This window comes from Suricata suricatta, chromosome 7, assembly GCF_006229205.1.
Source record: "Suricata suricatta isolate VVHF042 chromosome 7, meerkat_22Aug2017_6uvM2_HiC, whole genome shotgun sequence".
In the NCBI taxonomy this organism is placed as follows: Eukaryota; Metazoa; Chordata; class Mammalia; order Carnivora; family Herpestidae; genus Suricata; species Suricata suricatta.
The window spans coordinates 30,937,694-30,954,375 of NC_043706.1; the positions used below are offsets into that span (position 1 = coordinate 30,937,694).

Sequence of the window (16,682 nt, forward strand, 5' to 3'; positions counted from 1 at the left end):
TCTCTCTCTCTCTCTCTCTCTCTCTCTCTCTCTGTCCTCCACTCACTCACTCTCTCCAAAATAAATAGATAAACTTTAAAATATTAAGTAAACTTAGATTAAAATTAAGTTCTCTTGAATTTACTGCATAATCCTGTAAGTATTAGTTTAAATTTTTAGTGCAGAGAGATTTTTAATGTATTTTTATAATCACTAATTATTGGTCTATGGTCAAGTTGCATATCTGATTTGTATTTTATAACTTACTAAAGACACATTTGTATTTTATAACTTACTAAAGATATTAAACCAGAATTATATTTCCTATTTTTCATACAAAATCTTTTTAGTAACAGAAAGTATTTATATTAAAAAAACAAGACCACTGTTTAAGCATTTATTGTAACTTAGTTATTTTTATGTGACTTGTACTTTTTCATCTTACCTTATCGAAGTATAATATTTACTTTTGAGGCACCTGGGTGGCTCACAGTTGGTTAAGCATCCAACTTCAGCTCAGGTCATGATCTCACAGTTCGTGGATTCGAGCCCCACATCTGACAGCTCAGAGCCTGGAGCCTGCTTCAGATTCTGTGTCTCCATCTCCCTCTCTCTCTCTCTCTCTCTCTCTCTCTCTGCCCCTCCCCCACTCACACCCTGTCTCTCTCTGTCTCTCAAAAATGAATAAATATTTTTAAAAAATTTTTTAATATAGGGGCGCCTGTGTGGCTTAGTCGGTTTAGCATCTGACTTTGGCTCAGGTCATGATCTCATGGTTTGCGGGTTGGAGCCCCGCATCGGATTCTGTGCTGACAGCTCAGAGCCTGGAGCCTGTTTCGGATTCTATGTCTCCCTCTCTCTCTGACCCTCCCCTGCTCACACTGTCTTTTTCTATCAAAAATAAATAAAACATTAAAACATTTAAAAAATTTTAATATTTACTTTTGAACTAAAATTTTATAATAAGTATATACTTTTAAGTTTATTTATTTTGAGGAGGGAGGGGCAGAGAGAGGAGAGAGAGAGTCCCAAGCCGTCACCACAGAGCCCAATGTGGGGCTCGAACCCACAAACCATGAGATCATGATCTGAGCTGAAATCAAGAGTGAGTCACTTAACCAACTGAGCCACCCAGGCACCCCAACTTTTTTAATTTGGAAGGCAACTTTGCCAACTAAAATATCATTAAAAGATTTCTGAAGGCTAATTTCTTTAACTTACTTAACCTAATTGTGTAACTTACAGATTGGAAGTTTTTCAGCAGTCTCTTAAAAACAGGGTGACAGCAGAATTTAGGTTCATAGATCCTGTACTTTGACCTTATCCCAGCTGGGAATTCTTCTGAAATGTTATGAATATTTAAAGCATTAGGAACCTTGGTTAATTTCTTTTTTTCCCCCTATGTATCTGGGACTCCAGTCTTGGATTCATGTGAGTTAATAATAATCTCTTTTATAAGTTTTTTTAATGTTTATTTCTGAGAGAGAGAGGGAGGGAGACAAAGTGAGAGCAGGGGGAGGGGCAGAGAAAGAGGGAGACACAGAATCCGAAGCAGGCTCCAGGCTCTGAGCTGTCAGCACAGAGCCCAACTCAGGGCTCGAACTCACGAACCACGAGATCATGAACTGAGCTGAAGTCAGATGCTTAACCCACTGAGCCACCCAGGCGCCCCAGTAATAATCTCTTGTAATCAAGGAGCTCCACTGACCATGATAGACAATGGCTTTTATTTTCTAATGTCCTCCAGATGAGGACCTCATCCTAAATTAAAAGCTCCTTCCAAAGGGGTTCCGTTCCTTGATGCCCACAGTGTAGCCACACCAGTTCTCAAGGCACAAGCAGCAGACGCCAGGCCTTTGAAGTCCCTACTCTAAAGACATACAAATTCAACTGTGTTTTCTCCAATTGAAACTGTATACTTGGTCAACTTTCCAGGGCCCTGTTTTTAAATCAAGAAGTGTGCAGCCTACTCACCTTCTCCCAGTCTTGGTTGGTTTCCTGGTTTGCTCGGATTATCTAGCTGATTCACTGTTGCTGTTGAAAATAAGGCTGAGCATGCTGTGTTGAAAGGCACTGAAACCAGAGCAAACCAGTCATGAAAACCCTGCTGATCAACTGATAGATTTCTCCCGATAACTCCTCAACACTGCTAGCATTTTTTTTTCCAGCCTAGAGCAAATCTCCAGGAGCTGACCAGGCACCAGAGCTGTTTCAGCCCAGATTGGCTGTGCTCTCCTTCCCCATGTTTGAGGGCACCGAGCCGTACGTTAGCATGGACCCTGGCTACCCGGAAGGCCTGGTGCGAGGGTTCAAAGCCAGCCTCCTGACCCAGCAGGACTACATCAACCTGGCCCTCTGTGAGACCCTGGAATATGTGAGAGTTTGTCTCCCGGCCACTGATCATGGCAACTTCTTGGCTAATCTAACAAATTCTCTTACAGTTTCTGTTTCCAAAATTGACACCAAGATGAAGAAAAAGCTATGCAGAAAATTCGGATATTTCTGCAATCATTCCCTGGAACTCCTGAGCACATATTTTTTACATACATGGCATGCAGTTATATGACAAACAATGTGATTGTACTGATGAATGGTGCACTGCAAAACAAACAAACAAAAAAGAAACCCACAAAAAACCTATGAAAGAAATTCTGGTGAAGTGCCACCTACTGGACTGTTTCACAGAAATGCAAGCGATCAACATCGCAGAGACCCCTTTCGATCTCTTTAACGCTGCTCTGGTTGAAACACCATTAGCTCCGTTCTTTCAAGACAGTATGGCTGAAAATACCCTAGTTGAACTGAATATTGAATTCCTGCACAATAAACTGTACAGGTCTTACCCCGAGGCATCCTATAAATTCTGTAAGAATCATGGGGAGGTCACGGCAGAAATCACGTGTTTCATTCTTGAGTGTGAAGCTACCAGAGGTGCTTTTAACATCACTCTTAACTCCTTTGGCACTGAACTGAGCAAAGACGAGCAGGAGACCCTTTACCCAACCTGTGGCAAGCTCTGTCCTGAGGGGTTGTGCCTGAGGGCTCAAGCAGGAGACTTGCATCTGAGACTAGTAGTGGACCGCTACAGAAAGGACAAGCCTTTGTTTGAGGCTGTGGGTGGTGGCAGCGGAGGAGAGCCGTTGGAGGATGTGTTTTATGAGCGTGAGGGACAAATGAACGTGCTGGCATTCAACAGGCAAGTCCACCATAGCGTGTTTCACACATCCACAAAACTGAAGGAGCAAGAGATGAGAAATATCCTGTGGATAGTATAATGTATGTCAAAAAAGGCATCAAAGTAAAATTAACAGTTACATTCCAAATTTTATAAGCCAATGTGGGGCCTCAAATGCAGAAACTCATAAATATTAAGAAGAGGTTTTGAGGAAAGTCAAAAGAATTGTGTTATATTATCCGGGTTATAAAAAAATAATCCATGCTGCACCTTCATGAGTTGCAGACCCAGTGGAAGCATAGTAAACCAACCCTGAAACAATGTGTTCCTTTTTTCCACAGCAGCTTTAAATACTGTTTCCATGTTTATGTCTCATTCTTTACCAGACCTTAGACAATAATTCTAATTCATCCTATGGTGCTTTTTTCATTCCTGTTTGGTTGTATTAAAAACCAGATCTAATTTTAAGCAACGAAAAAAGGAAAAGAAGTCTTCAGCTTCTCTGCCGAAACAGCTGGAGTTTGAGGTTCTGGATCTTGTTGGATACCTCACTTTCCACTTAACAATTAACTCATGTTTTTACCCAGGAAGGGGGAAAATCTCATATTAAATAGTGGAAGAAATAACCAGGTTCTTGAGAATGTTGAAAGTTATCCAACAACCCCTCTCTAAGGGGGGAATAATGCATATTTTAGAAGAGAAAATGTGATCATATGGCTTCCCTAAGTTTCTCAAGCACCAAGCATCACCCACCTCTGTACCCTTCAGAAAGTAGCAGGTGGACTGTAAGTCAGGGAAAGCAGCCACCTCGGGCTGCAATGTCTGCATATCGGTGGATCCCATATTGCTTCCCAGTTCCCTGTCAGTACGGAGAAATGGACTTTGCCAGACTTCAGTTCACATGAAGCAAGACACCTCACTCGAGTCTAACATGAAGCTAATTTAGATGGCAAATTTTAGGGGTAGGCAACAATTTTGGCTCAAAACTTTCCAGCAACCAACCCAAAACGCTGTTAATAGTGGCTATCATATAAAAGAAACCCAAAGAATAACTGATTGAGACCAGAAATATATTTCTTAAGTTCCTATTTTTAAAAAATGATCCTCTCAACAATACTGTCTTAGGAAACTCAATAGGGGGTTTCACAGCCTGTTCTTATGGGACTGTTCAACATAGGTAAGTATCAGCAAGCCCAAAGATAACTCTGTAACAAGAATTTTATAGGAAGTCAACACATTACAGCAGGATAAGTACAGTGAGAGGAAAAAATACAAAGTAACCCCAAAAGTAAAGTGATTAACTCTTACTGGTATGTGGCAGGTCAAGAAAAGTTTCCTGGAGAAAGAGACATCTGAATGGAATTTTGATAAGTGTAATCTGGAATTTTCCAAGTAAGCAGTAAAAGGGGGAGATTCCAGGCAAAGGAAACCACAAGAAAGTAAAGGCAGGGAGTCATGAATCAGCATGTTTTCGTAAAGATCTATATCTATAATCAGATTAACTGACTGGAGAAAAGGGTGAAACAGGCAGACCCAGGAGAGGTGAGCAATATCAAGGAATGCCTTCTGTACTGTGTTAGAGATTTGATGTTTATTATGAAACAAACAAAATTACCTAAGTTCTAAATGAAGGGATTAAAAATAGTCATGAAGATGAGAGAATATACTTAAGGTTGTCTGGGAGGTAGAATTTACACTAAGTATTGAGTAATAAAATGAAGGGGTTGAGAGAGAGGTAAGAATGTGAGTCAGGGGCACCTGGATGGCTCAGTCAGTTAAACATTCAACTCTTGGTTTTGGCTCAGGTCATGATCTCATGGTTCATGAGACCGAGCCCCATAATCTGGCTCTGTGTTGTGAGTGTGGGACCCACTTGGGATACAATTGGGATCCTCTCTCTCTTTTTTTCTGCCACTCCCCCCCACCTCAAAATAAATGAAAAACATTTTTATAAATATTTTTTAAAGGCATTTTTGAATATCCACCATGAACCTGATGCTATTTAAGTGCTAGAGATACATGAGTGAACAAGACAGATGCAGTCTCTTTCCCACAAAGCTTATGGTTAAATACATATTGGTTAAATGGTTCAAGACTTTCAGGAACACAGCTAACCCATGAATCAGTAAAGGGAATTTTTTAAAATATTGAGTCACTGACAAAGAGAAATGAAATGAATGTATAAAGATCTAAAATTTAAACCTTTTTTTTTAAGTAAAGGAAACAAAAGAAGCATAGTAAAATCCTTACGTAAAATCAGTGGCAAATTATAGCCCGTAGATGTCAGCAAAGACCCACCCTGTGGGCAGGAAAACATTTTACCAGAAGAGGTGGTGTTTTAATTTCTGCCTTGTGTCTTTCCCCTCCATATGTTCATTTTTGTTTTATGTTCTCCATGTCTTAATAGCTTATAGTATGTACCCAAGGCAAATGTTTCCTGCTATTTCATCTATTTATTGAATATATTTTGTTTTGTGAATTTTATTCAACTCACGACCAATTCTGGCAATCTAGTTTTGCTCTTCTCTCTACTCTAAAGGACTTTTTGTCTACAATATAAAACCTAGAGCTTCGTGGTATACGGGCACCAATTGTTTTCTAAAACACTGGTTTCCAAAATGTAGTGTGTACACTGCAGCGAACATACACAAGGTATTATGGGAAGGAAATATTAGGATTCCTATTTATATATTTTTGGCAACTTTTAAACCTCCTATTTGTCTATGTTGTGGTACATATAATCAAGTCATAGTACTTGTACATATGGATAATTTATGATAATTTATAAATAAACATATGCACATAGGTTCTCAAATGTTGTCTTAATCCAGTTGGGCACTGTAATAAAATACCAGAGACTGGGCAGCCTATACACAACAAATTTATTTCCCATAGTTCTGGAGACTGAGAAGTTCAAGGTCAGGGTACCAGAATGGTTTCATTCTGGTGAAAGCCCTCTTCCTGATTCATAGCCAGCGCCTTCTCACTCTGCCCTGAAATGGAGGAAGGGTCAAGAGAGGCCTGGGCAGGTCTCTTTTACAAGGACACTAATCCCATTCAGGAGGGCTGCATCCTCATGACCTAAGCACCTCCCAAAGGCCCTACCTCTTAATACAGTCACATTAGGCAAAAAGATTTCAACACGCATTTGGGAAGACACAAGTATTTAGACCATGGTAAGTGCTTTGTGCTTTTTTTTAAAAAATATGAGGGCCATAGTTCAAATGTATGTTTTGTCTTGACTACATAATTTTAGTGTATGTTCTTCCAGGGAGTGGCGGTGTCTTACTTCTCTTACCTTTTCCAAGGGATCTTGTTTGTGTAAATGCTAATATTTATTGACCGCCACTGACACACAATTCTCTTCTTCAAACCATCAATCTAGAGGCCACCCTTTGAACGTGCTTTGGAAGCATTTTCATTAAAGCTAAAGATAGCTTAGAAAATGTTAATTAAAATTAAAACTAAGAGTGAAACAAAGATGTTTTCCTTTGTACCAGCAGAAATAAGACTTAATGAAAAACTCCAGTAGTAAATGTAGAAGTAATATTGTAAGCAGGGCAATGGGAAGGATTAGATAAAGCCATGCCAACGGCCTCAAACCAAAGGATGTCCAGTTGCCCCAGTTAATGCATATTTGGTGCTATTTTTCATTGATAAGAATAACTCATAATTAACCTAACCGGCTTACCCATGCTTTCTTAAACCTCAGTGTACACAGGAATTTCTAGGACGTAGGCTAGATGCAAATTCTGTTTCACCCATGGGATTCTGAATCAGCAAGTCAGGGGGGCCAGAAATTTGCGTTTTCATCAAGTAACCTGGAAGACTCTAAGCTGGCTACCTGAAACACAACTCTGAGGTAAATGTCCTAGACAAGAGTATTCTACCTTGTCACCAGCCAAGCGAATCTGAGCAAAAAGCAGATCTAAGAACTCATTTACCAGTCTGTTACCCTTACCACCCTTATTGCCAACTGTGATCAAAGTGTGAAGAGACAGTCCATGTGCTTCCCTCAGAGATGATCGCATGGCCAGCAGTGAGACGGTTCAGCTCCCTCAGAACCAGGTGGGGACTGTGGGCCTGGCGCCCCAGCACCAACTGTGCTCCTCCACGTGCCAGCTGCGTGTTTCGTAATATTTACTTGATAAAGCACTGCTCAGTATTGAGCCTCATCTCCTCCTGGCCCATCCATGTGGCCTTGGCTGACCTTTTATCCATTAGGTAGGCCATCTTGTGGCTCCCCTGTCTTCCCAACAGATGTGAACACGAGGAACCCTGGAGCAGAGCGAGATGCCGCTGTGTGAAAACAGCGGAGACTCGCCTGTGTGTGCCGGGAATGGGGAGGGCTGGATCCAGGGACGGAAGCAGCCCTGGGAAGACACGATGCAGGGGGACCTTTCCAAACTAGACTCTTATCTCCTTCACGTGTGCCTTGGGACGTCACTGCCTCCCCTTCGCACACAAACCGAAATCAGACAGCCTTTGTTCCTCGCTAAGTCAAGTAACTGAAGAAACCAGGTGTTTCCATTACCTGTCACCGCCGCCACAGCTGTCAGAGAGCCTGCCTGCTCCTGAGACCTGACGGACAGAATAGCTGCGACTAGAGTTCCACAGTGCTTCTGAGTCCCCCCAAGGCTGGACCCGGAACGACAGACCTTCACCCTTTCCCATGTGTCACACCCACAAACTAGCTGTTACCCCTGTGGAGACATGAGCTCACAGACCCACAGAATTAGACAGCCGAGGACTAAAACTGCTGCAAATCCAACACCTTATAGTATCTACTGCAGAATTCAGAAAAAGATGAAACAAGAACTTAAGATGGTAAATACACTTAACAAAATAGTAGAAGATATAAACAAAACTGGTAATTCATAAAAACAAATGGATAATATTGGGTTTAAATGATAAAAGTTTATGTGGCAAACACTATGGATGGAACAGGCAGATGGATGAAGCTGAAGCAGAAACGGTGAGGTGGAAGCCGAGATGGAAGAAGACTCCCCGAAGAGGGCAGGAGAGAATAAATATATTGAAAATATAACAGAGAGCCCAGCAAAATGGAGGGTAGAAATAGAAGTCTTGACATCTGGATAATAAAGGTCATGGAGTGAGAGAGTAAAAGCGAAGAGTACATATGTGAGGAAATAGTGACTAACGATTTACCATATTACATAAAGATGAAAGGCCTTGGAATAAAGGGCTCAAAGAACACCAAACAGGAGCAGTAAGAAAAATTCCACACCCAGGATCGCTATAATGGGTCAGAGAAATCTGCTAAAAGTTCACAGAAAGAAATCAGATCGCTTCAACAGAATAAGAATCAGATTGACATTACACTTTTCAACAGCATCGATTCTATGCATGAAGACAGTATTTTAGTGAAGGAATATAAACTTCAACCTAGAACTTTATATACATCTAAATAAGGTTAAATACATTTCAAAAAAGGTGGCATAATAAATATATTTTTTTGCCTACAGAGCCTTAGAATCCAAAGATGTATATTAAATAAAACACTCTTGGAAGAAGTACTCAAATAAGAAGACACTCAAATTAAGGAGGTTGCAACAAGGAATATGGGAATGAGGGTGATTTGACAACAGTTCCAGGACCATATTAAGAAAAAGGGTAAGTGTGTGTGTGTGTGTGTGTGTGTGTGTGTGTCCACATTTTGAAATCTTCACTTGGTGGGGGGATTGGCATTTGTGTGAGAGAAGGAAAACATCAAAGGACAGGTAATGGATGTGTTAACCAGCTTGAGCGTAGTAATTATTTTATAACGTACACGTATATTAAATCATCACATTGTACAGCTTTTTAAAAGTTACACTGTGTGGGGCAATTGGGTGGCTCTGTCAGTTAAGCATCCAACTCTTGATTTTGGCTCAGGTCATGACCTTGTGGTTCATGGCATCAAGCCCTGCATCTGGGCTCTGAGCCTGCTTGGGATTCTCTTTCTATCACTCTCAGTCTGCTCCTTCCCTGCTCTCTCCTGCTCGCTCTCTCTCCCTCTCTCTCTCTCTCTCTCTCTTTCAAAGTAAATAAATAAAAACTTTAAAAGTTACACTGTGTAACTTAAATATATGTGATCTTTATTTGTTAATCATAAAATTCCATAAAGCTGGATGAAAAAAAATTTAAATAAATGCATTTAAAAAGGAAATCAGAAGGACATACATTCTGCTAAAGAATTTGGGGTCAAGATATAAATATTAATGTATTTAATAAATTCATAAAGGTAAGTAAACATGAGTGTATGTTTTAAAATAAAGCCAACCCTCATAAGAACAGAATAAGTAAATATAACTTTTAATCCAGCAGGAAAAGAAATCAGTCCATCAAATGGAAAGTGAGAAAAAAAGAGAAACAATATACATTAGATACAAAATAAGAAAGGAGTTGCAAAAATAAGTCTTAATATATTAGCAGTTACCAATTAAAAGACAGAAGCATGGATAATGAAGGAAATAAAAAGATCAAATCATGTGTTATTTACAATAAATACAAATAAAGCAGGAAGATACATAAAGGCTGAAACTAAAAAGAAGAAAAAGATTTACCAGGTGGCAAATATGACCCTCAAAAAGTTGGACAACAATCTCAGTACACAAGAAAATAGATTTTAAGGTTTAAAAAAAAGTGCTTTGATAAAGGACCAAAAAAAGATTTTTATGTAATTAAAAAGAAACAACAGAACAAGAAGAAATAGCAATTATAAATATACATATAATCAATAATATAGCCTCACAGTTTTTAAAGCAATAACTGAAAGAACTATTTGTAGAAGTTGCAGTTGGTAATTTAACAAACCCTTAATCAAAAACTGGTATACAGAAAAATAAGCAAAGATCTTAAAGAGCAGAACAAATAAAATTATTTAAGCTTGTTTATTAATCAAGCCTCTACAAATAGGAAAATTGAGAACTCTTCCAGATTAGAAATGGCTAAAGAAACAAGGCAACTTACTGAAATGCATGATTCTGGATCACAGGGCAGAGGATAAAAGGAGTGAGGAGACTACAAAGATCTTTATTGAGAAAATTCTTAAAACTTGATTATGTATTGTGAATGAGATAATAGTATTATACCAAAGTTTAATTACCTGAGTATTATCACTCTCCTGTATTTATATTAAAGAATGTCCTTGTTCTTAAAAATGCACTAAAATATTTAACAGGAAAGAAGTATGATGTCTGCAACCTACTTTGAAATGATTAGAAAAAAACATTAGAGGGGCGTCCAGGTGGGTCAGTCTGCTAAGCCATCAGACTTCAGCTCAAGTCATGACCTCACAGTTTATGAGTTTGAGCCCCGCATCGGGCTCTGTGCTGACAGCTCAGAGCCTGGAGCCTGCTTCGGATTCTGTGTCTCCTCTCTCTGCCCCTCCCCAACTTGTGCTCTGTCTCTCTCTGTCTCTCAAAAATAAATAAATGTAAAAAAATTTCTTAAAGCATTAGAGAGACAAAAACCAAGAAAAAGAAAGCAAACAAACATAGCAAAATATTAAAAGTGACCGAAGTGTCATAGGCATTTTTTTTTTTTGCTGCTCATAATTTTTCTGTAAATTTGAAATTATTGCAAACTAAAAAGTTTTACAGGGGTGCCTAGGTGGCTCAGTTGGTTAAGCATCCAACTTCAGCCCAGGTCATAATCTCACAGCTCCTGGGTTCGAGCCCCGTGTTGGGCTTTGTGCTGACAGCTCAGAGCCTGGAGCCTGCTTCCGATTCTGTGTCTTCCTCTCTCTCTCTGCCCCTCCTTTGTTTGCACTCTGTCTCTCTCTCAAAATAAACATTAAAAAAAAATGTTTAAGTTTTACATTTTTATAAATAACATTTGACTTAAAACAAAATTATAAAGAATGTAAAGAATAATTAGAACTGACTAGACATTAAAACACTATATATCAAAATTTGTCAGATATGATTAAAGGAAAATTTTTTACCTATAAATATACTTATCAGAAAACTAAAAATAAATGCGTAAGTAAAATGAACTAAGCATTCAACTCAAAAATTAGTAAAGCAAAACAGAATAAACCCCCCAAAAAGAGGAAGGAAATAATAAAGATAAGAATAAAGATCAACAAAACAGAAAACTAAAGGCAAGTTAAGGAAAAAAGCTGGCCCTTGAAAAGATACATATATGAGTTGTTCCAGAAAAGCTGCACGACTCACTGTATTAAAGAATTTTTATTATAAAATAAATAAGGAAATACAAGAAAAGCAAGTTTTATGTCCATGCTTTATAAAAGTAACACACCCTCAGTAACTAAATAAAACAAACAGTAAATATGTAGCTATCAGATAATCAAAAAAGGTTTATCATAGGAGTGTAAAAATGTTTTGCATTAAAAATATCTCTCAACATAATCCCCCGTATTAGGATATTAAGAGGGAAATATATATAATTAAATAATGATGGAAATTATTTTTTAAGTTTCAACATCTACTTGTGATTTTTTTTATAAAATAAACTCTTAGAAAACTAGGAATAAAAGGAAACCTATTTAATTTAGCAAAGATTGCATGTAGAAACTTACAGCAAGGACTTCTGGGAAGATGGAGTACATCAACTTCTCCCTATTGCTCCCACTCCGTACAACTAAAAACCCTCGACATTGTACAGAAAACAAACATAAAAAGATTCCGAAAGGTGGAGATAAGAAGGCAGACCATGTGAGACACCAGGACCTGAGGCACAATACAATGGTGAGTTTCCTGGGCTCTGCCTGATACATCCCAAATGTGGCCCTGAAGAAACTGACAATTTGGAAAGGCCAACTAAACAAATAAACAAAAGAACAAAAACAAAAGCCCCAAAAGACTGATGTCACTAGCTCAAAGGCTGATATCACTAGTCAACAGTCGAATTATCACTAGTCAAAAATCTGGTATCACTAGTGAAAAGACCAGGACAGAGGCAGACTGTCAAGACCAAAAACTTTAAAAATTTTTTTAATGTTTTATTTATTTTTGATGCAGAGAGAGACAGAGCATGAGAGGGGGAGGGGCAGAGAGAGAAGGAGACACAGAACCAGAAGCAGAATCCAGGCTCTGAGCTGTCAGCACAGAGCCTGACACGGGGCTCGAACCCATGAACATGAGATCTGACCTGAGCCAAAGTCGGAGGCTTAACCAACTGAGCCACCCAGGCGCCCCTGCCAAAAACCTTTAGAAAATACCTGCTCTGCTCTGCAAACACCATAGGAATAACTGTGGCCCCATTCCTACTCACACCAGAAAGACAGAACAGGACACCTAGACTTCCACCCTCCTAAGAATGTAACATGACACTGCAGTGGTGTCCAAAAGACCAATTAGGAGACCAATAATTTCATTTCAGCAGACCAGTAATAAGGGCCTCTCCCCAAGATGCTAGTGGAATGGTATGTAAGAAGAGAACTCTCACACCTGCCCAGCAATAATGGTAATAACTAAAAGAAGTTCTCTAAATAGAAAGAAAATTATGAAAGAGGAACCTTGAAACATTGAGAATGAAGAACAAGATAAGCAAAAAATATGAGTAACTACATTAAATTCTTCTTCTCTTGCATTTTCTAATTTATGTTAGGTGGTTGGATCAAAAATTATAACACTGGGGGTGCCTGGGTGGCTCAGTCAGTTAAGCGTCTGACTTTGGTTCAGGTCAGATCTCACGTTCGTGGGTTCAAGCCCCACATCAGGCTCTGTGCTGACAGCTCAGAGCCTGGAGCCTGCTTCCGGTTCTGTGTCTCCTTCTCTCTCTGCCCCTCCCCCTCTCATGCTCTGTCTCTCTCTGTATCGAAAACAAATAAGACATTTAAAAAAAATTATAACACTGTCTGATGTGGCTCTAAATGTGTGTAGAGAAAATATTTAAAACAAGTAAGCGACATATAAGGGAGGGAAAGGGACATAAAGAGAGGTGAGGCTTCTATACTCCACTCAAACTGGTAAACGATGACACCAGTAGACCATGATAGTTATGTATGTATAATGTAATACCTACAGCAGCCACTGAGAAATGCTATACAAAGAGATACATTCAAAACCACTATAAATTTTTTAATGTTTATTTCTGAGAGAAAGAGAGAGAGAGAGGGAGAGAGAGAGAGAGGAAGACACAGAATCCAAAGCAGGCTCCAGGCTCTGAGCCATTAGCACAGAGCCCGACCTGGGACTGGAATCCATGAACCATGAGATCATGTCCTGAGCCAAAGTCAGACAGTCAACCGACAGAGCCATCCAGGTGCCCTTCAAAACCTCTAGAGATAAGTAAAAATGGAATTATAAAAAATGTTCAAATAAGCCACAGAAAGGCAGGAAAAGTAAATGGAGAAATGAGAAACAGAGAGAACAAAGAGAAAACAAAAAATTAAATGGCAGAATTAAGCTCTAGCATATTGCTATGAATTGAATTGTGTCCCTAAATTCACATACTGAATCCCTAACCCCTAATGTATTTGGAGATAGGGCCTTTATGGAAGTAATTAAAGATAAATGAAGTTGTAAGGGTAGGGTCCTGATATGATAGGATGTGTCCTTTTAAGAAGAAACACCAGACAGCTTGTTCTTTTTTTTTTTTTAATGTCTTTATTTTGAGAGACAAAGACAGAGAGTGAGTGGGGGAGGGGCAGAGAGAGAGGGAGACACAGAATCTGAAGCAGCCTCCAGGCTCTGAGCTGTCAGCACAGAGCCCGACATGGGGCTCGAACCCATGGATTGTGAGATGATGACCTGAGCTGAAGTCAGACACTTAACTGACTGAGCCACCCAGGTGCCCCCCAGACAGCTTGTTCCTATTCTCTCTGCCACCCTCCATCCTTCATGTGAGATAGAACCAGAAGGCGGCCAACTAAAAGCTAGAGAGGGAGCTCTCACCAATCATGCTGGTACTCCAATCTCAGACTTCCAGCTTCCAGAAATATAAGAAAATAAGTTTCTGTTGCTTTGTTGTTTAAACCACCCAGTCTAGGGTATTTTGTTATGGCATCCCAATATGCATATAGATATAGATATATATCAATAATTAATATATCAATAATTATATTAAATGTAAGTAGTCTAAATTCATCAATTAAAGGCAAAAATTGGTGGATTTTTTAAGTGAACCAAAGATACATCTAAAAAAATCCAGTTCAGTTCATATATAGGCAAGTTAAAAGTAAAGGTTGGAAAAAGATATTATTCAATCACTAATCAAAGGGAAACATGAGTGAGTATACTACTATCAGATAAAATAAACTTCAGAGTAGAGAAAATTATCATAGACAGGTTGGGACATTTTATAATGATAAAAGGGTCAATCTACCAAGAAGACATAACAAACATAAACACTTATGCACAAAACAACTGTTCAAGCTGCAAAATATGTGAAGCAAAAATTGATGAAATCCACAATTATAGTTGGAGACTTCAAAATAACTCTCTCCAAAAGTAACAGAATGAATAAATAGAAAATCACCAAGGATACATAACTTAGCAATATCATCAACCAATAGGGTCTAATTCACATTTATAAAACACTCCTTCTAACAACATCAGAAAACACATTCTTTTCGTGTGCCCAAGGAACATACATCAAGATGGACATATCTGGGGCCATAAAACAAATGTCAATAAATTTAAACAAATTGAAATCATACAAAGTATGTTCTCTGACCACAATAAAATTAAACTAGAAATCAGTAACAGAAAGATGACAGGAAAATCTCCAAACACTTGGAAAATAAACAATCATTCTAAATAATCCATGGATCAAAGAGTACATTTCATGGGAAATAAAAGATACACTGAATTGAATAACAACAAAAATGCAATACTAAGCTTATGGAACCCAGGTAGAGCAATACTTAGAGGGAAATTTATAGCATTAAATGTATGCATTTAAAAGAATGAAAAGTGTCAGGGCTCCTGGGTGACTCAATCAGTTAAACATCCGACTTTGGCTCAGGTCATGATCTCACAGTTCATGAGTTCGAGCCCCGCATTGGGCTCTCTGCTGTTAGCACAGAGCCCGCTTCAGATTCTCCATCTCCCTCTCCCTCTAAGAGTACGCCCCTACCCTGTTCACACACTCTATCAAAAGTAAATAAACATTTTTTAAAACTTTTAAAAATGGAAAATCTCAAACCAATAATCTAAAGCTTGTACCTCAAGAACCTAGGAAAAGATCAAACCCAAAGCAAGCAGAAGAAAGGAAATAATAAAAATAAAATCATAATTCAATAAAATTGAAGACAGAAAAACAGTAAGAAAAATCAATGAAACAAAGAACAGATTCTTTGAAAGAACAATAAACTGACCAAACTCTAGCAAGACTGACAAAGAAAAAAAAGAAAGAAAACACAAATTACCAGTATCAGTGATGAAACAGGTAATATCACTACAGACCCTGTGGATATCAAAAGGACAATAAAGGAATACTACAAACAACTCTACAAGCATAAATTTGAGAATTTAGACAAAACGGACTAGTTCCTCAAAAAAGGAAGCTACTACAACACACCCAATATGAAACAGATAACTTGAATAGCCCTACATAACTTTTAAAGTGTTGAATTTGGAATTTGAAATTGAAATTCCTAAAAGGGAAATTTCTGAGCCCAGATGGTTTCACTGGAGAACTCAACCATTTAAAGAAGAATTGATATCAGGGCACCTGAGCGCCTCAGTCAGTTAGGCAGCAGACTTCGGCTCAGGTCATTGACCTCCCAGTCTGTGGGTTCAAGCCCTGCATTGGGCTCGATGTTGACAGCTCAGAGCCTGGACCCTGCTTCAAATTCTGCTTCTCTGGCTTTCTCTGCCCCTCCCCCGCTTGTGCTCTCTCTCTCTCTCTCTCTCTCTCTCTCTCAAAAATAAACATTAAAAAATTTCTTTAATAAATAAAAAGGAATTAACACTAATTCTACACAATCTCTTGCAGAAAATAGAAGAGGAGAAAACACTTCCCAATTCATTTTATGGAACTAACATTACTCTCATACCAAAACCCAACGAAAAAGAAAACTATATACCTATATCATTAACGTAGGCACAAAAAATCCTTAACAAATTATTAGTCAATAGGATTCAACAGTATATTTAAAAAACCAGTAAACACTACAATCATTGAGGTTTTTTCCAGGGAGGCAAAGCTGGTTCAGAATTCAAAAATCAATCTGTGTAATTTACCATATTATCAGGCCAAAAAATAAAAATGATCATTTCAACATTGTTATATCAACCAATGGAGGAGAGGCACTTCATTAAATGTAATGCCCATTCATAATTTTTTTAAGCTCAGAAAAAAATAGGAATAAAGGGAACAGTCTCAACCTGCTAGAAAAAAGAAAACAAAAAAGAAAGAAAAAGCCCCTAGAGCTAATGTTATACTTAATGGTGAATACTGAATGCTTTTCCTGTAAGACCAGGGACAAGGCAAGATACTGGCTCTTGACACTCTAATTCAACTTGGTATTAGAATTTCTAGCCAGTAAATAATGCAAGAAAAGAAAAGAAAAGGCAAACAGATTGGAGAAGGAGAGGCGGCAGCAGCAGCTCAA

At 38.6% G+C, this 16,682-nt stretch overlaps 1 pseudogene; it reads left to right on the forward strand.

Moving 5' to 3' along the window:
* Positions 1-2,221: 2,221 nt before the first annotated feature.
* On the forward strand, positions 2,222-3,351 carry LOC115295212 (annotated as a pseudogene).
* Positions 3,352-16,682: the final 13,331 nt, after the last annotated feature.